Here is a 21,849-nt window from a genome sequence, read left to right on the forward strand (position 1 = left end):
GCCACTGGAGAGTGTGTGAAGCTTCAGCAGTTCTTAAAAAGCTCAAGACGGTCTGAAGCATACCGACAATAACAGTTCTGTGCTGCTTTGAACAGGACAGGGACTGCAGCTGTCCCCACTGCACAGCACTCACACCACCAGTGAACTATCTGTAAATGTGTTGTGGTTGTTACTCAGTGATGGGAGTGGTTCTTCGTGTTTTCTCACAGTTGTGATCAGTAAGATTCTGCCACTGCCTGGAGCCTCCTGCTCCAAGGGGCCACAAGATATACTCATTATAGGTGGGCATCATAATTAAGGTATATACAGCGCATTCAGAAAGTATTCAGACCCCCTTCACTTAGTTCAGTTTTGTCATGTTGCAACATGATGACGCTGTTCTTTAAATTCAGTTTTCCTAATAAATCTACACTCAGTACCTCACAATGACCAAGTTAATATATTTTGCCCTGTTATAATCTATCAGAGCAAAAGGAAGGGTCCTGGTTGTGCCACACTTCTTCCATTTGAGAATTATGGAGACTGATGTGGTCTTCAGAACCTTCAGTGAGGCAGATTTTTTTTTTTTTTTTTTTGTTGCCTTCCTCAGATCTGTGCCTTACAACATCCCTGTCTATGAGTTCTGTTCTTTTGACCTCATGGCTTGGTTTTTGCTCTGATATGGATTGCCAGCTGTGAGGTCTTCCAGAGAGAGGTCTGTGTGATACCTTTCCAAATCATGTCATTTTTTTTTTTTTTTTTATTTACCACAGATGGACTCCAGTGAAGGTGTAGAAACATCTCAGCAAATTTTGAGAGAACCTGAGCTAAATTGTAAGTGTTTTGCAAAGGGTCTGAATATTTATGTCAGTGTGATAATTTCTTTTTTTTTTTTTTTTTTGTTTGTTTGTTTGTTTGTTTGTTTTTCCTAAATTTGCACATTTCTAAAATTCTACTTTTACTTTGTCATACACTTTGGCTGAGTGTAGATTAATGAGAAAAAAATCATTTAAATGAATGCAGCTTCAGGGTGGAACATAACAAAATTGAAAAAATGATTGGAGTCTGAATGCACTGTATCTAAAATTATTTTCATTGATTAAGACTTGTGTTTTAGGTGCAAGCAAAGGGCCAAGAGTTCTGGTCCAAGGTTCAAGGCCCTCAAAAAAAAAAAAAAGAAAAAAGAAAAACTCTTCACATCAAGCAAATTAAAGTTACGTAATCTTCATAGACATACTAATAATGAAAAATAATGAATTGATGGATCGTAACATGGGACCATGGCATGCAATAAGTAAAAATGCATGATTTGTGGCAGAAGAATGGATATTGCACTAATAGTGAGCATGTGTCTTCAATTGTTACAAGTTACACCTGGCCTAAAGACATGATAGAACATTACACTGGGGTGAGATTTAGTTATGATGCTCTTCCATAAGCTGACGAGGGACTGTTTGGCATTTGTGTATTGATGTTTCAGATATGTCCTCTTGTTTTGTAACCTGAAAACTGATGCTTCAGATGTCCCGTTCATTAGCTATGATTGCTTTTAGTTTGAAGGAGAAGGGCCTTGCTTGGGACCTCAGTAAAACTCTCCTCGTTCAGCACCATGGAGAGCTCCTCAAGTGTTCAGATGCAGTCAGAGCTACAACTTCCATGCTGATGTATGGTTAAGGGCAAGCCTTCTTGTACTTACAAAAACACATTCAGATCAGAGTAATAATACCCATTTTAAACCAACAAAAGAGCAAGCAACCCGAGCAATGCTCAAATTATACAACTCTGCTGAACAAAGCGTTAATCTCCCTGCACGCGGCGTGGCGTCTCGTGGGGGATCATTATTCTTTATGAGCGAAAAAGCTGTGGGTCGCTCACACAATGTACACAGTGAAAACTCTTTTGTGACCATAAGCAGCACTCCCCAGTCAGTCTCTGGCAGTGTAAAACTTCTACTGAACTAGCTGTCTGACTACGATACCCAGAGGCACACAGGACTGACTGGATATTAAACGCCAAGTTGTCAATCGGGTGAATATGCTGATTCAGCATTTGCTGTCGAAGCCTGCCACTTAAACTGAGCTTTTTGAGTTTGACACTGCTCCAGTTTGATAAATTAGCCCGCTATAATTAGGCTAAATTTCAGTCTGACGTAAAGCTGCTCTGAGGCTAATTCTGTCCGGGATTATTGACGTATTCATTCAAAAAGAGACGCCAAATGACGTTTTTAAGCCGAGAAATGCAGGGACTTTTGGTTCCTACGTCGATAGAGTCTCCTCCTCCTCTCCCCCTCCTCCTCCTCCCCTCTCCTCATATTTGAATAGACAGGCTTTGGAGCGCTCTTTTGTTCAGTAGCTCTCAGCTGCTGGAGAGGTGAGCACCACTCTGGAGCTCATCCACTCATCACGGCGGCTGCCTCGGCTCCTCTCCGTCAAAAAAAAAGCTCGGTCTCTGCTTGAGAAATTCTTTTTGGAAGTGAAACGACACCGATGTACCCGTTTTCTATCTCTCCACCTGAGAGCCAGGACTGCTTTGTTTTCAGCCACACTTGCAGGGATTTTACACCGTCGTTGGATGTTTCAGCTGCCGGTCTGTGTCTCCACCAGCTGCTCCGGATCACAGCAGCTCCTGTGAGGCTGCAGCATCCCGCTACATTCCTGAGGACTGGAGCTCACTGCGTCCCAAAGGTGAAGGTGAGTTTGAGCCTCTCTTTTCTGCTTTTTACCTTCATTCAAAAGGATATTTTAAATGGGTTTGTAGTCCCCAGATTTAGAACTTCTAGTAAATTATATTCAGCACAGTCAGAGATGAGCTTGTTAAGGGTGTAGCTGTTGTTTGAGAAGGGACCATTCCTTTATAGCTACTATGAAGACTACTGTTTAATTCTGGATATATTTGTACGTTATCCAACTCCTTAAGGTCCATTTGCTTTCTTTGTTCAGGACTACAGTGACAGTAAAGTTGATTTAATGTAATCTAAATTAAAATGTAGTACACTATTAATGGTCATATTTAAACAATTTTCAGCCATGTTGGAAAAATATTGTAGTTTTAAGAGCGATCTTTAATTTCTTTCATCCTGGCAGCTGATTTTCACACTAAGATAGCTGTCCTAGGACTACTGTTTATGCCAGTTTTCTAACATAAAGAGGTAATTGTTAAGTTCAGACCAGAGAATCAAGTTTCACTTTTAAATTGATTGTGAAAATCACAAAGTCACCACAGAATCTCTGGGGTTATCACCATCCTGCCCACTGTAGAAATAAGCCTCCAGGTGAGTCAGATAGAAACAGAGCTGCTGAATGGATGGAAGTAAAGTAGGGCTGTCAGTTAACCAATCTGAGAAACTAGACGAATTATCTCGAAGAGAACAAGTCATCTCTTTTGGAGAAATGTTTGCCACCTTATAGCATAACTTCCAGGCTGCACAGTGATAAAAGAAGAGGAGGTCTGAGACTACACAGTCCAGTTTCATGGCTTAAGAGGGATCCCTCATAGTGAGTTTGCAGTGACAAAGAACAAAAAGCTTACTCTTTGTTAGCTACTTTTTGTTTCCAATATGTGTGTGCGCTTTTATCACAATCAGGCTACACATTGGAAGAATACCAGATGTACAAACTATCCTTGGCAGAACAATTCTTTTGTCTGCTATATTGCATTGCAGACACTCCCACTGCTTCACACACCTTTGATCTTGCATTTGGCCGCAGTTTTGTCAGAGTGATCTTTTGTGTCTGAGGTCGATCTGATGCCTGCAGAGAGGCTGGCTGATGGATCAGGAGCTTCTGTTTCCAGCTGATGCAGAGCAGCCCCCAGCTTCATTTTCATTCTGTGGCTGACTGAAGATAAAATGTTTCTTCTCACTGGTTGAGCAGCGGCGTGTGTCTGTGTGTGGGAGCTGTGGCCACCTCTGTAACCAAATCCTAAATAGTGTTAGTGCTGTATGAGCATCTTCAGCTCCTGTTGCACTTGCACACTCCACCTTTGCCTGCTCATTCAGTCATTCTGCAGCTTCTTCCTACCTCTTTTACTCATGCATGTTGTAGAAGGTCTCTGTGTTTGCTTCTCTGTCTCCCACTCCACTCATTATTCTATGTCCTAGCGTAGCAATGTGTCATCTTGTGAGTCTGTGACACTCTAAAATGTTCATGTTGGATTACTCTGAATGGATGAAGTGTGTAGTCATTGTGAAATAACTTTAGGTATCTCAAGAGATCTGGCTGTTGTGCTACAGTCAGTATGTTAACATGCACAGCTGAATAGAGATCTGGTTATAGCTCGATTAGGATATTTAACTGCAGTGGACAATGCATAGGGCTGCACAGCAAAAAAGGGGTCAGAGTTGTAGTCTAACAGCAGGAAGGTTCTGGTTAAATCCAGGTGGAAAGGGCCTTTACATGTTAAATTTGTATGTCCGCCCATGCATGTGTGGGTCCTCTCCTGGTAGTCCAGCCTCCTTCCACAGCCCAAAGACATGGATGGATGAATGGTAAATGGATGGATGGATGGATGGATGGATGGATGGATGCTCAGTCTCCACTCATGAACAACAGTGACAGACCATGGGAGCTGCACTGTAATGAGGCATAAACACTTTAAACTCACTTGAAGCTGGTATCCTATACTGTATGTGTGTAGATGCAGAAATGGTTTCTTTAGCCTATCTCAAGTGATCAGCAAAATCCAAGTGTGACGACCATTAGTAGAGCTGGTCATCTCTCAACTATAAGGGTGAGGTGGGTTTGATCCCCAGCTCATATAGTCACATGTGGATGTGTTCTTGGGCAAGACACTTAGCCCCCATTTGCTCCCACTGCTTTGTTAGTGGTTTATGAAAGTGACACCTTCATCATCAGTGTTTGAGTTTGGAATGAATAGGCGTGAAAGTGTAGGTGTGACCTGTGGTGTCAAAACACTTTGGGTAGTCAGACAACTGGAAAAAAATGCTGTAGAAGCTTGGGTCCATTCGTCATTTACCATCCTATCAGTGCAGTGTTCTTGGTCTAGAGAGTGTGCGGATGAAAGTCAGAGTCTTTTGGTGTTTGGTCCTTCTGGTCCCAGTACTATACTCTTGTGAGGTCTGGTTGTTGACTGATGGCCAGGACGCCAGCTGGACACCTTTATGACAACTTCTCTTGGCGCATTTTGAAAGATCATGTGTCAAATGCAGGCATACTCAGGAGATCAGGGATGGGAAGGGTCAGCTGCCTGATGAGGGAATGACAGCTGCACTTTTATGGGCACGTGGTGCATTTCCAGGGCCTGATCCAGCTCAGCACATGCCCAGGACTCATTGGGCTGATAAAGTCACCAGAGGCGACCGCATATGTCATGGAGGGGGCAGCTCGGAGAATACCTGGAGAGAGGGGGCATGGGCCTGGAGGATGGCCATCAGGAGGCCAGAGCAGTGCAGGACCAAGGCTGACGCAGTGAATTGGCAAACTGGCAGTGAGGCAGCTCAGAAGTGGATTCAGTCAGTTGGAACTTAGAACTTTTAACAATGCTGTGGATTGAAGTATTTCTTTTAACATTTCTACATCAGAGTCCTGCGGAAGTTTTTTCCTCCTCATGCAAACATACACAAGTAAATCTAAGGCAGCACGGTCTTCAACTCATACGCTAACCCAAAGTTTCCACACAAAAGCAGCTGGTCAATCTACTAGCTTTGCCCTCTACTGTGCATTTCATCTTAGTGTGTTTTGTTGTACCACCTCTTCATTTGTCAACAGTGGTTAGCAGTTATAAATAATACCACTCTCTGATTAGGGTATGATCATGGATCATGGTGACGTGATCAACACATCATAGCATCAGTACCTTCAGTCTTTTAATACAGCATGCTAGGTTTCAGCATGCTGAAATGCAATTTTACTTTTTGTTACTTAAAGTGTATTTTGTTTTTCATGACCAAATAAGTAAGATATTTCTTAATAGTGCTACTCTTAGGTGAAAAATATTCATCTGTAGTTATTAGTATGAAATTTTTACTTTTGTAATCTACAGTTTATATTACTGAAATACATTTGGTTAATTTTACCATAAATTCATATCAGATTCAAATATTGGTTATCAAGCTCTTTAATCTGGATGTTTTAAGCCCTGAGAAAACCCTACTGGTCTGTCTCTATTATTCATAATGCCATGTATGACTGCCTTTTATCTCCTCTCTGATGTTTTCATCGTGTGACTGCCCGTGAATACAAATACCATTACACCCCTACTGTTTCCAGTTCACGAACCCTCTTTTTATTTGAGATTTTTTGTGCAATGAAGCTTAACAACGGATGAACTTTTTTCCTTCAGATTGTGTATTGTGTCTTCATTCACAAAGAAAGAAAGAAAGAAAGAAAGAAAGAAACTGGGATTGGGACTGACTGGGGTATTTCACAGAATGATCTGCTTTTTGCACAAGGTTGCATCGTCACATATTTCAATAATGTGTCCTCTCTGAATGAGCGTGTTCAGCTTAGTGCCGACTCTTGTAGCAAAAGACTGGGATGGACAGGAATTCAATTTTGCACTTCAGTAGTGTCCAAGGAAATACATGATAATCTGTGAATTTTTCCAGGTATTTAACAAACAGAAGACTTCACAATTTCCACAATGATCTCTTCTACCAGGCCTAGAACAAATTAAACCTCCTTATCTTATGGCAAAAGAAAGAGCCAAACAGTTGCACCGTATCACCATCAAGGATCTGGCAGGAGTTTGGTGCTATGATTAGTGATGACTTTATGATAGAAATCCTTTAGTTCTAAGTGTTTGGCATTATCTTTTATAAATGGTCATTTGTATCACCTATTGACTGACAGCTTTGTGTCCCTTCTTTCCTCCACACGGCAGAAGCAGATGGAGCAGAGGCAGTATTAAAACAGTGTGGCCTCAGCCATATTGAACAAGCCATAGCAGAGAGCCAAGCAAATGAGCAGCTCAGCTGAGCCCTCGTGGTCCAGTGTCAAAGCAGACAAAGCCCGGGAGGCACAGAGGTAGAAAAAATGTAGCCTTCCACAATCCCCCCAGAGGTAGCTCATGAATATTCATGAAGACCCCCCTCTCCTCCTCAAACACAGGGTTGCACCCCTCTCCCACCAAATGTATAATTCAAAGGAAGGATTTTCTATATTAAATACTATAAATAAATAATGACATCTGGTCACAGTTTTTGTCTGCTGAATTAATGACAGAGATGGACTGGAGTATCTTCCAGTGATTAGAGGAGGAGGTGTGGGTCTGCTGGGTTTCCTTGCAGCTACCGTTCCTCTCCTGGCCTTTCCTTTGTCTCTCCAGTTGGATGTGATGCTTCCTTTGTTAAGGCAGGTGGACTGGATTGTGTCTCTATCAGTCTCTTCCTAAAACAGCCTGGAGGAGAATCAAACACCTCATAGCTGTTTGTTTTTCCATTATGCTGCTGTTTCCCTGTCTGAGTGAATCCACAGTAAAAGAAAGGCTCTCTGTGGGCGCTTTATGTGGTTTCAGCACCGGACAGCTCCTGAATCACGGCCTGCTGTTTTTGCGGTGTAGTTTTTCCTTTCCTGGTTCAAAAACACTCTACAGGGCACATGTTCACACATAGTGAATGAGCAAAAGATGCTTCACTGAGACATATCCGATGTTTGCATTATTGTCGTACAAGCTCTATGTGTCAGACTCTGATGAGCTAAACAGGCAGTGCTTGAGAGGACCACAGATGGCCGATGTTTTCCATTGATGTGCTGCGACTCCCAAAGGAGTCACGCATTTAGTTGTGTGTGCAAGTGTTTAGTTTTAACTTGTAAATGTACAAAGAAATCCCCAGAATGTACGAGATATGGGACTAAAATTAAAGTGAGACAAGACATATGTGGGTAGAAGAGGAGAGGGGTAAGCTTTGCCTCTGTCTGTTCTTCTTTGACTATTCTGGTTTGGATTAAACTCATTGGGCTATGTATGCAGCTGAGATACTACAGTGATGCTTTCAAAGATATGTTTGATACAGAGGCTCTAGCTTTGGGCAAGCCAAGAGCAAGAACAAGAAAATTATGGTATAAGAAAGCAGTAATTTGATTCAGATATTCTCCACCCACAAGGCCTGATCCATGCATGTTGGTTGGTTGTATGTGAAAGGTTTGACTGTGTGTTAGAGTTTGACTTAGCAGCCATTGATATTATTATTATTATTTTTATGCTGAACAAAACAGTCCACACTATGCCTTTCCCTTCTTGTATTATTCAGGTAAATGATTGCCAAATGCAGAAGGAAGATGCATGACATGACTTAGTGAAAAATAACTGTAGAAAATTGTGGCTTTAAAGGGTTTGTTGTTGGTTTATTCAGTTTTTATGAAGGTAAATCAGATTTTCTTTTTATTCTGTTTACCAAGCAGAAAAAAGGTTCCTCCTATCCTGTGTGAGCGCTGCAGGAAAAAAGCTGTCGATCATATTTATGTGAAAAGTTTCCTGTTTGTTGGTTATACAGTATTTGTATGTTTTACAACTGGCTGACACAAGCAGAAATGGGAGATTAATGTGTTTCTTAGTGAAACCTGACAAAAAATGTTTATTTTGACATTTTCTTTTGAAGGAAACTAATGACTGAAAAGTGAGGAAAAACCTTCCGTGGAGATTCAGACAGATGTTAGACAGATTGAGATACAAACAGAGATAAACAGCGTCAGTGATGAAGGGCAGTTGGACAACCTTCAGTCTTCATCAGGTGGATTTAGTTGACTCAGCCTTCAGGTGACACATGGATTTGCAGTCCATGTAGGTTTAGCCACCTGGCAGATATCAGCTAAACCTTTCCTTCAGAGGTTTTGACCTGTGTGTGTGCTCGTGCCTGTGTGTGATCATTGTTGTAAGTGTTGATGTGTGTTTGCATCTGTGTATGGACAGGCCAGTGCCATGTGCTTAGCTGACCAAAATTAGTCAAAAGCTAGATAATAGAGGAAAAAGAATGTCTGACTGTGCATATCTCGTGTGGGTTATTGTTCTAACAAGCCCCCTGACGATACTTAACTGTTTCTCTCTGGCATTTCAGTGAAATAGTTTTCCTTTTGAGAAGATTTGGCTAGACCACAGCTGTGAGTCTGTGATAGAGACAGATAGCCTTACAAAGGATTGACCAGATTCCATGTCTATCATCAGGTATTGCAAATCTTCATTCTGAAACTTTTGTTCCCGGTCTAAGAATGACTGGACCAATCAGCGCCATTTGCAGAGAATGAGGCAAGGAGGCAGTAGCTAAGGGTGTAGTTTACTTGTACTTAATTGAGCTTCAATTACGATTCCAGTTTCAGCTTCCCATAATCATAAAAACAAGATGATCAAGGCCAAACGATTACTGCGCTTGTGCTTGTTTTGTCATGTGTGGTAAAAGGAAAGCATGCATCCTTCCTTTAAAGCAGTGGTTCTTGGCTGGTGGGTCAGGACCCAAAAGTCAATCATGGAGCCTTTTTAAGTGAGTTGCAAATGTGTGCCTGGAAAAAAAAGTGTCAGAAATCCTAGGAAAAGGGTTTTTTTTTTTTACACATGCCTGTTTAGTTGTACCTCCTCGATTAGTATTGTGCTGTATGGAGTCAGAGCAGCACTAATTTTCTGTATTTAATAATGATTGATTGATTGAAAAATATCAAAAATTCAACCCTAACCTGGCTGGTGAGAACCAAGGAAGAACCAATGCATTGAAGCACAGTGAGTTCTTGCAGCATTGTGCCTGAGTATACTAAATGTTCTTATTTTTTGGTGAACAGTGAATTAAACATTCCAGTGTACGCATCATGGGCAACAATGTGAACACAGCTCAATCTGAAGCCAGAGTTACCGTCTGCATCCTGCCAGACCAGTATGTCCCTGCCAAGAATATCAGGCATGAAGCACTTCGAGAATATATTTTAAATGAAAAGCGAGATTGGTTCTTTTGATGATAAAGTGACTCACATTTCCAAACAGGGCTTTTATTCTGAAGTTTCCAGGCCAGTTATTTTGCATTGAAGTCACATAGCAAAGTTGAACAGACCTTTCTTCACGTCGTTGTCAAACTTTATTCAGTCACAAATCACAAAGGCTGTTTTCATACCCTATTTCAATCATTTTAAAATATCAGGTTACAGTGATATTTATTCATGCAAGATCTCATTCTCTCTGACTCTTCCAGTGCATGCAGTATGTTTTTCACTGGTATGTTTGTTAACCCTGCTTTTTTAAATGTGAAAAAAGATAATTCCTGGGATCCTACAATAACTTTAAACATTTCTGTAAGCCATGACAAAGCCCGTAAAATGAAGAACGATTAATATTTTTTATTGACTTGCACATCTCTACAACCGTTCCTGTAATCAGTACTGATGAAATTCACAAAACCAATAAATTTTAACATGTTATGTTAAAAGGCTGTGGCTGCAGATCAAGACAGCTCAACTATTTGCTCAGGTGTAATTATTTGAAACTCGTGCAAAATTGCAGATGTTAAGTTAGTAATTGTGTTTATGACCTAAATATGAATCAAAATAATAGCGATTAAAATTTTTTGCAATAATTGAACAGCTCTACTGCAAGCCTGTAAACAATGACTGCTGGTTAAGAGATTTGCATGGATGTTGCTTTAACAGCAGTTCTGTCAGAGATAGACAACATTTCTGTGTTAAAAGAAGGGCAAAAGGGGGGCGCAGATGGTTGAGTGGTTTAAGGCGCCACCCATGTATGCAGGCGGCCCGGGTTCAAATCCGGCCTGTGGCCCTTCACCGCATGTCTCTCCCCACTCTCTTCCCTGTTTCCAAAGCTATCCACTGTCCTTCCTCTATGAAAAAAAGGCCCAAAAATAAATCTTGAAAAAATAAATAAATAAAAAAAAAGAAGGGCAAAGAACCACACTGAAAACTTCTTTTGGTTTAGGAGTAATTTTTTTCTTCTCCTGACTGGCTTCAGCAAGCATGTCTTACCAACTTGCTCTGCTGAAGTGAATGATGGTAATGGTTGCCTGTCAAGCTGGCATTATGTAGTTTATTTCCCAGGAACACGCTCACTATGTCAAATGTTTTGGCACTTTGATCTGCCCATAATAATTGTGACAGACAGAACATTAATCCAGATATTTTTAAAAAGGTTCGACCCATCCCAAGCACAGCCTATGGGCTGTTGCTTATATTAATGTGAATACCATGCAATACAGTTTATCTGGCATGTCAGCTTAAGAGTCAGTTGTCACAGTTTGATCACCAGCACCTGCCATCACATGTCAGTGTGTCCTTGTGCAAGATGCTTAACCCAAGTTTGCTCCCACTGCTTCATCAGTAGCTAAATGTGCCTGACTGTGCATGATTGGGATTACTACTGAAGACCACTCCACAGGTCAGCCTTTACATGAACGGGTGTTTTCACAATGCAGGTCAAAAGTGTTTTAAGAAGTAAGATGACTAGAAAGGGCTGTACAAGCTTGAGTCCCTTTACCATTTACTTTGATTCCTTACTGTTTTGTCACATCTCCCTCACCATTTCTTCAGAGTAAATATGTGAAAAATGCAGAAAATGAAGACAAGATGCTGCAGACACTCATCAGTACTCTGGCGACTATTACTACATATAAACTAACTTGTGTATGTATGAGATTGTGTTCTTCATCTCAGCAGATTCTCAGCGTCCCTGTGCCCTTCCTCAGCGCCAAATAAGATGAATGCTAAACCACAGTTAAATAGCCTATATCTTCTTGTGTCCTTTATCTGTCTCCCCTAATGGGCTTTTTAGTTCAGCTGTAATTAAAGAAGCTGTCATCTATGTGCTCCCTGTCTGTCCTTAAATTTATCCTTGGGGGGTTGTGTTTATGCCCTGTGGATTGCTCCTGGACCTTTTTGGCTCACAGAACTGCTGTCTCTTTTACTTCTCATGCTAGTTGCTTGTGATAAAGAGGTTTTCCCGGAGCATTACTGTCCTCATGTCTCCAGCTCTGTGCTCAGATTGATGGTAGACTGCTTTCTGTGATGGATCTCTCTCTGCTCTGGACTAATGGCTGAGATGTTGATCTCTGACTGCTGTCTGTCACTGTGTCAGGATTAGTGCAGCTCCACAGTGTGACTGTCTGTGATTTCTTTTATAAAAAACAGTGTTTCTTGCTGTGCTTTAGACTGAAGGTGGTCCCATTAAGAACATGTGCCCTGCACCTCGACTACTGCTTTAGAGAAACAGAGCAAAATGTATTAAAGTATTCCTGGATCTTTATGTGAGCTCCAACACCAGAGCTGGCAAACCTGTGTTTGATACTGCAACAGCAGCATCTGGAGGTTGAAAGTATTTATTCCCTGAGGGAAAATCCATTGACAGATGTATTTTTATCTCTAGAAGATATTTTGATACGACCCCTTTCATCTACGCTACTCTTTCAGATGACTTTGCAAGTTAGCAAACAGCTAACTGGTTGTAATTTGTGTAAACAGTGAAAACATACTTTATAGCTCTGAACACTGTGGTGTACGTTCACACTTAAAATAAGCTGGCTCACAGTTCAGTGCACTGCTCAAAATGAAATAATTTAATAAACTGATCAGTTCACCTCTCACCAAAAATATGAGCACCCTCAGTGAACTCATTCATTTAGCACACTCAAGCACAACACTGCACATTTACACTCAGCAGCCACTTTATTAGGTACACCTTGCTAGTACAAGGTTATGCCCCCTTTTGCCTTCAGAACTGCCTAAATTCTTCATGACATAGTTTCAACAAGGTGTTGGAAACATTCCTCAGAAATCTTGGTCCATAATGACAAGACAGCAACACACAATTGCTGCAGATTTTTTGACATCAATGATGTGAATCTTCTGTTACACAACATCCCAAAGATGCTCTATTGCATTAGTTCTCAACCGGTGGGTCGGGACACAAATGTGGGTCATGAAGCTGCTTTCAGTGGGTCACGACCAGTGGCTGGAAAAAAAATGATGGGAAAAATCTGAGAAGTACTGCAGTTCTTAGTGGACATGCATCTATACATGCTATTTGACTCTGTTTTATCATAATAAACTGCACAATTATTCATTAAATCAACTTTTTTATTGGGGGGGGGGGGGGTGTCGCAGTTTGTCAATGAAGAAACTGGTGGGTCCTGAGGCTAGTCCAGTTGAAAACCATTGCTCTTTTGGATTGATGTGTGATGACTGTGGATGCCATTAGAGTACAGTGAACTCATTGTCACGTTCAAAAACCAGTTTGAGATGGTCTGAGTTTTGTGACATTATCCTGCTGAAATGGTCATCAGAAGATGGCTATAAAGGGAAGGACATGGTCAGCAGCAACACTCAGGTATGCTGTGGCATTTAAACGATGCCCAGTTGGCAGGATGGATCCACGCTCTCATGTTGAATGTCGCAGCTGAAATCAAGACTTACCAGACAGGCAAAGTTTTTCCAATCTTCTATTGGCCAATGTTGGTGAGCCTGGGTGAATTGTAGCCTCAGTTTCCCATTCTTAGCTGACAGGAGAGGCCCCTGGTGTGGTCTTCTTCAGCTGTAGCCCATCTGCTTCAAGGTTCGATGTGTTTTGTGCCCAGAGATGGTAGTCTGTGTACCGTGGTTGTAATGAGTGGTTATTTGAGTTACTGTTTCCTTTCTATCATCTCAAACCAGTCTATCCATTCTCCTCTGACCTCTTACATTATCAAGGCATTTTCATCCACAAAATTACTGCTCACTGGATATTTTTCCCTTTTTTAAACCATTCTCTGGACCCATGATTATCTAATTGTGTTAACAAACAACTGAAATTTATAAATAAATAAACTACTTAAAACAGTGTGCTAGACTCACTGTTGCAGGTTGACTTTTATATTACTAGTGTTCAAATGCGCAGTCAAACTCTAATACTCATGTCTCAGTAGCTTATTGTAGAGCGTTAGAAAGAAAACAGAGTAGTTGTTTTATTGAAGCCATGATTGTACTTGAATCACATATTCAGGTTCCAAAAAAATAAACCACACCCTCATACACTTAAGATTGTCTCCTCTAAGCTTGCAAGGTTGCAGGCATCTGACACAGAGTCTGATTTGGACCTTGTCTTAGCTTGACCTTCATTGTTTTGACAGAGAGGAGATCCCAAAGCCTTTCCAACAGGGCCGAAGCTGTCTAAAAATGTGGAGTGGATGCTTTATCACTAAAAACACACAAACAGACCCACAGACTACCCACAATCTGTTTATTTTTTGTTCTCGCAGTTGTTGCACAAGAAAAGCCACAAAAAACTGCAAGACTGTTAAACTACAAGTCAGCTCCACAGAGTTTGATGTGATTTACCACTGAGCCATTAGCATCAAACTGTGTGTACTTCAGGTGCTTTCGTGCTCTCTCCTCGGTTGAGTGCGCGCTGGTTTTAAAAGCTCTGCTGTGATTTATTAGGAAAACATTTCTTTTGACCACACACCTTAACTTCGCTGCCTTGGAACTTATAGAAACAGATTTTCACACACTCAGTGCTGAGGAGGCAGGAGAGCAATTTGGAGTGAATTTAAAGCAGCCAAGAGAGATTCACAGTGGATTAATGGTGGAGGCTCCTCACTCAAGTGAGGTGAACATTATATGTTTGTGTGCTTTGGGAATTCAACCTTCTTTCATCTCCTTCACTCAGAATCCAACACAACAGGATCAAAGATGAGGTTTGGCACATTTAAGAGGCCGGTTTGGCAATCAGCCGCTTGATTGTGATTTGTTATTATGAGAGTCTCAGAGTGGACAACGTCTTCATCAAACCATTATCACACAACAAAGCAATCATTGTCATTTCTGATGCATCGTTATAAACAGGCTTAATTGAATGAGTATTATTCCTAGATCACCCTGCTGCTGCTGTTGAAGAAGCTGCTCAGGATAGCATCGCTTAATTGGCATTGGAGATACATTTAAAAGATTAAAACGTGACGGTAGGACAGGGCAGTATGGCCTAAAATTTCACAGTTTTATTTGGTGTTCACAGTAATGGTATTATACAGTTATTACTAAACTTAAAGCGATAGCACAACAACCTCCTTCGCCCCCCTTATACAAGTACATGATGGCATACTCAACTCATGTCTAGGCATAGGGTCCCAGAAAACTGTTTTCTTTTTTTTTTTTTTTAATAAACATCTCTGGGGTTTTTAGTTTCATTTCTATCCTGCTGGGTTATGTTATGCTGCTACTGACAACAATACATTTCCTGATGTGGGCATTCACAATAAAATAGCACCTAAAACAAAATGGCAACTATGGACTTTAACTGTGAAGGACTTCTCAGAAATAAAGTATTCAGTCAGCTTCATGGAACCAGTGGTTTAGTTTCCTAAATCCCTTGCAGCTCACAGCTTGTGTTAAAGCCCCAGATAGGTCTACAGGGAGGTTCTGCAAAGTGAGCATACTCACTGTATGTTACTGTTATTATACCTATTAAACTTAGTGACAAGAGAACAAAGATTTTACCTCCTATCATTGTTTCATGTTGATTTCCCTGACACAAATTGGTGATAGTTGGGATAGTTAGCTTGTTACCTGGCTGTTCTTTAGTGTCAGAGCAAATTATGCTGATGACTAGATTCAGACAGAGATGTTGTCTGTCACATATCACTCTGCTATGCTAACAGCTGCATCACTTATGCCTTGTGTGTGCATTACAACATAACACATGCATTTAAATCGCTGATAATATCGCTGCAAAAACTGGGTTTACTGCCCACCATTGTATTGGTGAGTGTAATTTGTAGATAGCTGATGTTTGTGGTGTTTTTAGAGATGGTGATGCTCTATTTTATCTTCTATCATGTTTCTACAACAAACTTTATTCAGCCACTGATGTTGGACAAGAAGGCCTGGCCTGCAATCTCCGTTCCAGTTCATCCCACAGATGAACTGGGGTTGAGGTCAGGGCCCTGTGCAAGTTCTTCCACACCAAACTCATCAAACCATGTCTCTACACTTCTTTCTTTGTGCACTGGGGCACAGGCACAGTCAGAATAGAAGAGGACCTTCTCCAAACTGTTACCAGAAAATTGGAAGCAAAGTGTTATCCAAAATGTCTATTAAGGCCTAACCCTAACCTTGAAAAACAGCTTATACCATTATCCCTCCTCAACCAAACTTCACAGTTGGCACAATGCAGTAAGGTAGGGAAGTGTTATTTGTTTCCACAAGTTTCCACTGCTACACAGTCCAGTGTTGATGTGCTTCACACCACTTTCTCTGATGCTTGGCATAGGACTAGGTGATGTGAGGCTTGGACGTAGCTGCTCAGCCATGGTAACCCATTCCATGAAGCTCCTGATGCAGAGTTTTTGTGCTTATGGTGGAAGTTCAGAACTCTTCAGCTATTGAATCAGCAGAGGGTTGGCAACTTTTACGCACCATGCACCTTAGCAGTCATTGACCCCGCTCTGTGGTTTTACGTGGTCTTCTGCTTCGTCAGTTGCTGTTGTTCCTAAACGCTTCCACTTTCTAGTAATATCACCCACTAGCAGGGATGAAATTTCCCAAACTGTCTTATTGCAATGTTGATGTCCATCACAGTACCATGCTTAAATTTACTGAGCTCTTCAGAATGACCCATTTTGTATCACAAATGTTTGAAAATGAAGACTGCATGGCTAATTGCTTGATTTTTTTACATCTGTGGCAACAGGTCTAATTGAAATGCCTAAATTAAATAATTAGCAAGTATGGCCAAATACTTTTGTCCATATCGTGTACTAAACCCTAAAAGGTGTTTCTGGATAGATGCCAGAGCCTTGACAGCTTATGATATTGTAATACTATTCTGCAAGAAGAGGCCAGGACTAAGGGTCTACTAATACTGGTTTTTCAAGGCTGATAGTTCATGGGGCCAACACCTGACAATTGCAACCCATTCCCAACCTACTTAACGTAATAAAAGAAAAAAATTGCAATAAGAAAATTAAGCAAATTAGCACTTGCTCCGTCAACAGGAGAAATGGCACAAAACAACACAGCAGGACAACAGGAAGTGAGGTCATATATTCACTGTGGATGGGACATTAGGGAAGACTTTGGAAAATAAAAACAGGACACACATGTCAAAAAACAAAACTGTACCGACCAATAATCAGTCAACCCAGCCAAGACCTTGATAAGACTGTGTGCATTTCCCAGAGGCAGATTGACCAAGGATCTGAAAATCATATTCCATTTTATGCTGACTTTAAACTGCCCTCTGTGCCAGTGTCAGCGATACATATCCAAGTATTTCCTTCTCTACATCCAGTAGCTCATGCTGCTCTTGTCACAGCCACAGATCTGACAGTCAGCTACTCAGGTCTCCTGTAGTATCTGCTCTTTACTTTGGCTGCCAGATAAATGAGGTATTTGCTTTGCTTTGGCACCTTTTAGAAGGTCAGAGAGGTTAAATTCACTGGGCTATGAGCTCTATTTCTGCAGCTCAGCTCTGAGCTCCTGAGAGAATGAGCAGTTCTGAATGTGTGAGACCATTAAGCACAGAGCATATATGTTTTAGATGACTGCTGCCCTCAGGGAATGATTTTGCTGCTGTGTAGGATGAAAATAAGATTTGAGAGACCTGAAAATTGTTTGACATCAGTAATGCATCCTTTTACTGTCTATTATCCTGTTAAGGGTCTCCACAGTGCCACGTTCCCTTTGGTTCCTCTCAATTTAACCTTCCTGTCAGAGCTGTTTCTTGCTCTAAGTGGACTGTGCAAATGCATAGGGCCCCACAGGTCAATAGGGTGCCCCAAAGCTGAATGTTAAGCCTCTTCTGAGAAGAATTAAATGACCTGTCTTTAACCCTTATATCAGTGAAACTCATCTGCATGTGGCTCTTTAGTGTCCAGTTGCGGCTCTTTTACGGCTTCCTTGAAAAAGATCTCCTAAAAACCTGTAGGTAAACACTGTAATGAGTGAAGATTAGTTATAGGTCACATCAAAATTCTGTAACCCACGCAAAAAAGACGGGCTTTCACTACCAAATAAAAACTTTGATGTTTTTTAAATCTGCCTGTTATTACCATCGGGGGCGCTCGATGGTTGAGTGACAGAGGAGCGTGTGTAAGAGAAGAGAGGAGAGGAAGCCCACCAATGTTGTGTCTCTTCAGTGAGTTCATTCATTGAGGTGCTGTCTTGTGTTCAAATGGAAGCTTTCTATGGCCTTGTTTCAACTTTTTCCTCCAGTAACTTCCTGCCGATGCGCTCTCACACTCATATTTTATGATGATTATGCTGATGCGCATCCTCATCAACGAGCATAACGCACACGGATCACATGTGGAGATAACATAATATCTAGTTAAAGTTGTCCAAATGTGGGTGTTATATTTTATTTTTAGTGTACTGCTGATAATAAATACTGTTAAAAGAGCAGAAATATGAAACCAAAGCTACAGAATGAGACAGGGCTGAACGCTGTGTCTGGGAGAACTGCAGGTGTGAGGCAGGGCCGGTTTTAGTCGTTTGGGGACCCAGGGCAAAGACCAATATGAGGCCCCTCCCCCTTTAGCTAAAGAATTAAAAATGAGTGGAAAAAATAGAAAGCATCTCTTTTATGTAAGTAAAGCCACAGAACTACAGTAAATGCCCCAGTGTGAGATATAGATACCAAAATAGCCCACCATAATTCATCAGCTCTTTGACAAACATCTCAGAGCTCAAACTCAGCACATTCAAATATCTTAAAAAATCTTTAGGCCAGGTGGAACCTATATAATGCTAATGTCGGGCCAAAGACTTCCAAATCACCACTGTTTAGGTAATAAAAAACACATCCTTTAACATGTTTTATTGCTTTAAAACTGGTTAAAACCCACTGAAAGATGTAAAAGGAGACCAATAGCACCAATTTATAAAAAGAAATTAAAATCATGAAAAATTGAGATACAAGGTTTTGGTCCAACGTCAACAAATAAAATAAATATATAGTCATCAGTCAAAATAAATATAGTCATCAGTGACATATGGTTTCTTCTGACACTATATGACATTTGGATGAAGCCTATTGCATCCCACTTAACCTCAAAATTACCCACCCATTCATCGATTTATTTCATATCAACTATGGATTAACTGACCTATAATCTACCTTACATCCCCCATTTGGATTATGGCTCTCACTAAAGTACTTTTAAGACAGTGTGGCTCTTTGGTAGAATAAGGTTGAGTACCAGCCTTTTATGCTTAAAAAATGATTACAGGACACAAGAATACAATAAGCTGCAGTGATAAGCTGCATTGTTGTTGTGCAGATGCCTGCTGTCATTGTCCAGTGGAAGTTGTTTGAAGATTTGCCTCTTAACGTTACTTTAGGATTAGTTATGATCAATATATTAAGTTTCATGTGTATTTCATAGGCCTCTGATTAGAATTGTGATACTGCTTTATGAATTGATTATTTGATTATTTTAGACTATTGTGACAGTGGATTGTTGCCCTGAGTGGATTATTGCTAATTCTGAGTAAGCTGCAGTCTCCATTGACACATTTTTTGAAATATTTATTGTGACAATACAGTTTGCTAATTAGAACAATCCTGCCTCCATTCCCACAGCTGAGTTAAGTTTGTGATGTAGTATTTTGTTTTATTCAAAAGAAGCATAATATCACAAACTGAAGTAAATGTAATCTTCTATATATGACTGTTAGCTCCGCCCACAGAAACAGATACAGGTTCAGACCATAAATAATTTAATATGAGAGGTTATCCTGACTGTGGCCTGTTTTGCTTGTGAAGTCTAAGAGATTGTGGCATGTTCATGGATCATCTAATGGATTAGGAATACCTTCATTAGTTTAGCAAACTAGGGGTCCCCCAAACAGCATCTTGCACAGGTCCACCACAGAACTAGAAACGGCCCTGCAGCCTGTTGATGAGTTTCTTTCTTCTGCTTTATTCTTCCCTACCTCTGCATGGAAGTGCCCTGTGGACAAGCTCCAAGTGTTTGTTTTTTCTCTCTGTAAATCTCAAAAACACTGTTGCTGTATAAAAAGTGCCCCCTGCAGCAAATCGTTTTGCACCTCCTTTCACGCCCTTTTCCACCTCCTATACCTCAGAGAAACAGTACTTCTCTTCTTGTTAATGGCACCTGTAGTTACTGTGCCAGACTTCTTCTTCTGACAGGAGAGAGCAGGTATTCTTGTGAGGGTGTAGAGTTGTCTGAGTGGATCTGGAGAAACATGTTTTTGGTAGAGAAGTCCAGCTCAGAGAATCTTAACAAGAATAGAATAATCTAAAGAAAGAGAAAGCCCTTTTATACAGTGCCTGAATGTGTGAGACTCTGCCCTAAAGATGTCAAGGAGTCAGATTCTTTTCTTAAATATCGAGTAGTCATGTTGACTTCCCTTTTCTTCTTTTACTAACACTTCCACTATTGTGACACTGCCTTTGTGTCAGAATGCTCCTTCCATCTCTGTTACCTGTTATGATATGTTGTGAGCTGATCTTTACAATTTCCAATCCACAATCCACAATCCAAGTGATTGTGTGAGAGACTGCAGATGTTGGGCTTGAACTGCTGTCAGAAACACATTACACACTCCATCAGCTGGAAAATGTGCCCAGTTTCTTTGTGATATTTTCTTCAATGCATCCATCACTGCTTTGGCTTTACCTGTCCCTTTGGGCCTCTCCTTTCTTTCAGCATATTTCTCTGCCATCATTCACCAAGCAATGAGCAGAACTATGAAAGAAGGTGTATCCCAAGTCATGCATCCCTCTCTTGAGTCTTTTCCCCACATCTTCTGCCCACCAGAGATGCATGGAGAGACACAAGGAAACCAAGCAGAGAGCTGGGAACTAAGGAAATGTGTTTTAAGCCACATGAGATATATTTTCCTCAGAGCGTCACCTGAAGTGACTTCCATTTGGGATGGTGTTTGTTAGTTAGCTTTAACAGCTGTTAGCTTTAGAATAGATGCACACTATATATATATTTATGCAAATGCATTACATATGCAGTAATCCACCTTTTTTAGTCCTATACATGAAGAACAACCTGTAGTCAGCTAGAATACCATACACACCAGCCTGTCATTTCCACATACCCTGGCTGTGCCGCAGTGTAACAGTTTTGCTCCATCAGAAGGCAAGCAGCTTGAGACAAGAGGGCAAAAGATCTATGAACTACCAATTCACCCAGGATTAGTATGTCAACAGTGTATTATTTTGCATTTTTTGGGTTGATTTGCAGTTAACATGATTCCATTATTTTATTGCCTCTGCTATGGGTGAGTACATTTTGAGCTTAAAAGCTTAAGGTTTGCTGTGATGAATCTGTTGTTTCATGTAATATTCTGTGTTTTTCTACCCCAAAACGTTAACTTTTCCTCATCAACAGTGGCTCTGTGACCCCCTTTTGCTTGTGCTGCAGAATGAGACATAATGTTGATATAGTGATGATGTACCATCAGGAGTCCGGGCATTGTGTTGTAGTTTAAAGTTGATCAGATCACCATAGCTGCAACCTCTCTTTTCCAGGTCCTTCTTTATCTCTTCACCCCCTTACCTGACCACCTATAACCACTTGATGACTTTCTCAAAAAGAAAATCTGCATGCACACACACACACACACACACACACCCACACACACATACCCTCATACAGACAAAGAAAAGCCTCTTTTTGTTTTGTTTTTTGTTTGTTTTTTGTATTTCCCCAAAACTGTAAAACTAGCCTGCTTGTATGTTTCCTGTCCTGTCCTGTTACATGTCTCTGTCTTTGTCTGTATTGTCTTGCAATTAAAAAAATAAAATAAAAGTTGACCGAATTCTTTGCATGATTTTCCATCTTGGTCCATCTGCTGTATGTGGTTTAACACGGTTTTGCAGTGGTCAGCTCTGAAAATAGACTTGCTGTATATCTCCAATGAAGAGGAGCAGAGTGGCGCTTCTGGAATGAGCCGGAGCTAGACCAGAGCACAGGAAGTG

The 21,849-nt window shown here is 40.9% G+C and overlaps 1 protein-coding gene across 1 annotated transcript in view; it reads left to right on the plus strand.

Annotated features, from left to right (window-relative positions):
- The first annotated feature begins 2,542 nt into the window (after positions 1-2,542).
- Positions 2,543-21,849, plus strand: part of LOC121512822 (neurocan core protein-like) — a 121,584-nt gene continuing 102,277 nt past the window's right edge. Inside the window, exon 1 of the mRNA XM_041792302.1 lies at positions 2,543-2,669. The gene's annotated coding sequence lies outside the window, so the exon portion shown is untranslated. The remainder of the gene's footprint in view (positions 2,670-21,849) is intronic.

This window comes from Cheilinus undulatus, linkage group 7 (assembly GCF_018320785.1).
Source record: "Cheilinus undulatus linkage group 7, ASM1832078v1, whole genome shotgun sequence".
NCBI classification, from domain to species: Eukaryota; Metazoa; Chordata; class Actinopteri; order Labriformes; family Labridae; genus Cheilinus; species Cheilinus undulatus.